At 34.2% G+C, this 5,118-nt stretch overlaps 1 non-coding gene across 1 annotated transcript; it reads left to right on the forward strand.

Annotated features, from left to right (window-relative positions):
• Nucleotides 1-1,733: 1,733 nt before the first annotated feature.
• LOC127483103 (U1 spliceosomal RNA) lies at nt 1,734-1,896 on the forward strand. Its single transcript, XR_007909066.3, has one exon. It is a non-coding gene; the product is annotated as a U1 spliceosomal RNA (small nuclear RNA).
• The last annotated feature ends 3,222 nt before the right edge of the window (nt 1,897-5,118 follow it).

Genomic DNA, 5,118 nt, shown 5'->3' on the forward strand with positions numbered 1-5,118 from the left:
TCAGTTAAGTTTCAACACTTAAGAATATTTGTGCATTTGTTACAGAATTCAACCAATAGTATTAAGTTTGCCCATCAACAGTGACTGGATAAAGAAATTTTGGGATACGTACACTATACAATACTATACAGCAGTCAAAAACAATTAAATCCGGTCATTTGCAACAAAATGGAGGAATCTGGAAAACATCATGTTTTTGTGATGAGTGAAATAAGCCAGTCCCAGAGGGACAAATATCATATGTTCTCCCTGATCAGTGACAACTAACTGAGCACCAAAAAGGAAACCTGTTGAAGTGAAATGGACACTACGAGAAATGGTGACTTGATAAGCCCTTGCCCTGACTGTTGATGAACAACTTAATACTTTATAAATATTTCTCTTTTGGCAAAATTATAAACCTACTTATTCAAAGCTGAGCAAATCCTAAGTAGAATAAGTGCAAAGAAACAAAATACATGGTTCTGAAAACTGAAGTAAAACAAAGCATGTGTGTTTAATCTGTGTTCACTTTGGATTGCTATGGGACTTTTTGCTGGAAAAACAGCAAAAGGAAAATTGTACCTGTCCAATAGGTGAATAATATTTCAATGAGAAAGTTCTCAACAAAACTCCACAATGTCTTAAGAAAATGACACTACATTCTTCAGTGCTGAATGTAAAGTTTTGTCTACCCAGAATGCCGCAAGCATCTCGGGGAGTCTGGCCAGCAGACTCAACCCAGGGCCCGCGACGATGGTTTCTCGAGCGAGAAAAGAACGAACGACGTTTATCCGTCTTTAGTAGACTTTTTATTAGAGAAAGTAAACGTGACAGAGGTCGAGAGGAAGGAGGAAAGGAGAGGAGAGAGAGAGCTTCCTCCTTAGACCCCCGGCTTATATACAAAATGCGACCAATCAGGAGCAAGCTAGAGTCCATGCATCGAGCACACCAATCTGGTCTCTGTTCATGTGAAGGGCACGCGTCCTTCAGCCAATCAGCTGAGGTGTCACGCAGCAGGTAGGCAGGCAGACTCACTGCGGGGGTCCTGCCGCCATCTTGTTGTTTACTGCGACCTCCATCCCTCCGCCTCCGGAGAGCCTCGCCCGTAGGAAAGCTCCCTGGTCAAAACTGAAAGTAAAAACCTCCGCCTAGGGATGCCGCCGCGGACTATTCCCCGACACCAGAATCCTAAGCTAAAAAAACTATTTCAGAAATGAAATAAAAACATTCTTGTGTGAAAGATAATTAAGAAAATCGGCCACTGGCATGACTATGTAAAGGAATAATTACAGAAGCACTCTAGAAAGAAAGAAAAAAGATGAAAAAGAAATTTGGGGCATGAAGAATGAGGATAGAATTCTAGAAAGAGAAAATTTAAGGTGAATGGAAAACATTTTCCCTCTTCTTTTGAATTTCCTAAACTGAAATTCCCAACATTACTTTATGCTGTATTAAATGTACAAAGGAAATAGTCAAGGTGATTAAATGATAAACAGGTTGGATAACAAGCTCTAAAGGAAAGTATGGTTTCTATACATCATTCAAACTAGTAAAATGCCAAAATTAATCATCATAATTTAAAGACATATAATGCAATCCTTAGAACAACCAATAAATATAGCTGCACAGAGATTTCTTGAAGATCTTAATGATCAATAATAATGGGATTTAGGACAAGATAAAGGCTCAATCATCAAAAGGAGTCAGAAAAGGAAAATATAAATATAAAAGCAAGAATGAAAAATATTAAGATACTTAACTGGCAGGGGAGACACCATGATCACGAAGGTGGTTTTCCCAGGGCTAGCTTCTCCATCGCACTGCGGATGTGCTGACCCCTGCGATTTCCCCAAATGTGGGAAACTTGACTACATAATTTGTAGTAGTCAGGCACTGTGTTTGCACTGTCCCTGAAAAAAATATATTAAGAGGCCTTCAGTGCTAACATAAAATTTATTTCATTAAATACATATGGTATATACACAGAGCTTAAAATACAGAAAGTGCCATGGTGTATTAGAAATCAAAATTCAACTATATAATATCAACAAGAAAGTCACTTTAATTTTGATTGTGTAGCCAGATTCAGAATGAAGAAAGGAATAAGATATAACATATAAAAAATAAAAGAAGCATAGCTGTAGTAGCACCAAATAAAGTAAATTTCAGAACAAAGAAATTTATCGGTAACAAAAAGACACTATCAAAAAAACAAATTGCCCTACAGCAATCCTAAGTACATTTGCACTAAACAATAGAGCTGTAAGATGCCACCCACATAGGAGATTTGGAAGCAGTTGAGTGCTCTTGGCTTTTGCATGGCCCAGCCCTAGCCATTGCGGTAATTTGGGTAGTGAACCTGCAGATGGAAGATCTCCCTCTCTATCTGTCTGTCTGTCTCTGTCTCTCTTTTCTCTCTCTTTCCTTTCTCTCTCCCCTTCTCTCTGTAACTCTGTTTTTGAAAGAAATAAATCTTCAAAAAAATCAAAGAAAAAAAGAAATTATCAGGCTTAAATTTCAAAATGCATGACTAAACACTATTTAATTGCTATTTCATATTAGAAAATTTCTTCTCTTCCTTGAAAATATTCCTCAGATCTCATTCTCCTGGGGTATAATTTTAATCAGAATCACTAGGCTTTTGATGACTCAAGCTCATTGGCATTGGGTATGCTATAAATAAAGTATTACAATCATAATTAAATCAGGGTATGCACATATTTAGAATTTGAAAAGTTAAATAATCAGATGAGGACAAAAATATTTAATCTTTGTAGAAAAGAATATTATATATAAAAGTGAAAACTTGTTACGTTGTCTGAAAACACCATTGAATGTGTAATTGTGAAAACAAAACTCCCCAATGTCCTCCCAGAAATTTAGCTTTATTTAGTTGCTTATAGACTAAATCTATATAAGACAACCTAACATAACTGAGTGTTGACTTATGTGCATAGCCTAAAGAATATATTGACTTGAAAGCCATGCAAAACAAGCAGAGATTATTTGTATACAATGTCAAAAGTTAAATTTTACCATAATATATTTATATTTGCATCTTATTCTATTTTACATTATTTTTTGTAAAATAAATAACAGGAATATATCTGTACATCTGTTTCTATGAAAGCATGCATATTCTAACTTTAATGGGGTCAGTGTGTGTTTTTTTTTTCCTTTTGAGAACTTTATTTTTCAATTTACAAATTGTAACTTTGACAATGCACATATATTGTTCACACCAGTTTCTATTGTCTGATAAAGAAACTATTGCAGCATCTTTGTTGTTTTTGTCTAGGATATTTGAATGCTTTTGTCAGTTTAATTTAATTTGTTTCAGATATTATTTTAGATATCATTTTTTAAAATCTTAAGATAACAATGAGTCAATGATTATGAAGCAAATGTATATATTTAATGAGTTGCTATTCCATCTATATTTTGATCTTACAAAATTTAATATTCTCATGAAACTAGAAATAATCATGTCAATTTGTTTATGTTTTATAATAGGTGTTGGTTCAACCAGTTTCTCATGATATTTCAATTACTATATTAAAAATTACTTAAGAAATAAATGTTGATATTTATTCTATATTTTCTTTAGGTAGTAGAAAGCACTCTTTCTTTGTGTTTTTTTTTTTTTGATTCATTTATTTATTTTTAAGTCAGAGTTACACAGAGAAAAAAAGAGAGTCAGAGAGAGAGAGAGAGAGGACTTCCATCTGCTGAGTCACTCCCTAATTGGCTGCAACAACTGGAGCTTATTAAAAATAACTTAAACCAAAGGAAGGATGTTACCATATTTACTAATGATTTTGTGCTAGAAACAGAAATGAAATAAATTGTTTTTCCTAGATATGAGGAAAAATGTTATTGGTATTTTGATTGGGATCATATTGAATCTGTGAATTGCTTTACATAGTGTGGACATTTTGATTGTATTGATTCTTCCAATCTATGTACAGGGAAGATGTTTCCATTTTTTGCGTCTTCTACTTTTCTCTTTAATATTTTGTAATTTTCATAGTGGAGTGCTTTGACATCCTTTGTTAAATTTATTCCAAATTATTCAATTTTTTATGCATATTGAAAATGGGATTGATCTTAACAGTTCTTCTTCAGCCATGGCATTGTCTGTATATAAAAATGCTACTGACTTTTGTGTGTTAATTTTATATCCTAGCATTTTACCAAACTCTTTTATGAGTTTTAATAGTCTCCTAGTGGAGTCTTTTGGATCTCCTATAAACAGAGTCATGTCATCTACAAGTAGGGGTAATTTGACCTCCTCCTTCCCAGTTTGTATCCTTTTGATTTCTTTTTCTTGGCTAATTGCTCTGGCTAAAAGTTCCAGAATTATACTGAATAGCAGTGATGAGAGTGGACATACTTGTCTGGTTCTGGATATTAGTGGAGATGCTTCTAAATTTACCCATTCAATAAGATGTTGGCTTTGAGTTTGTCTAATTGTCTCGATTGTGTTGAAGAATGTTCTTTCTATACCCAATTTGCTTAAGGTTTTCATCATGAAAGGATGTTGCATTTTTATCAAGTGCTTTCTCTGCATCTATTCAGATGGTCATGTGGTTTTGTTCTTCAGTTTGTTAATGTGATGTATCACATTGATTCATCTGTGAATGTTGAATGTTGAACCATCCCTGCATACCAGGGATAAATCCCATTTGCCCCAGCGAATGAGCTTTATGGATTCGATTAGCTAGTATTTTGTTGAGGATTCTTGCATCTATGTTCATCAGGGATATTGATAAGTAGTTATCTTTCTATGATGTAATTTTTCTGGTTTAGGAATTAGGGTGACACTAGCCTCATAAAAGGAGTTTGGGAGGATTCTCTTCCTTTCAATTATTTTTAATAGCTAGAGAAGAATTGGAATTAGCTCTTTTTTAAATGTCTAGAAGAATTCAGCAGTAATGCCACCCATCCCAGGCTTTTCTTTATTGGGAGGGTCCTTATTACTGATTCAATATCCATCTTGGTTAATGGTATGTTTTAGTTTCTATGTTTTCAAGACTCAATTATGGTAGGTTTTATGTATCCAGGAATTTATCCAATTCTTTTAGGTTTCCCAATGTGTTGGCATAAGCTTGGTTATTCATTCTTCTCCCTCACCAA

Source organism: Oryctolagus cuniculus, chromosome 4 (genome assembly GCF_051225735.1).
Source record: "Oryctolagus cuniculus isolate XC-2025 breed Fujian yellow rabbit chromosome 4, ASM5122573v1, whole genome shotgun sequence".
In the NCBI taxonomy this organism is placed as follows: Eukaryota; Metazoa; Chordata; class Mammalia; order Lagomorpha; family Leporidae; genus Oryctolagus; species Oryctolagus cuniculus.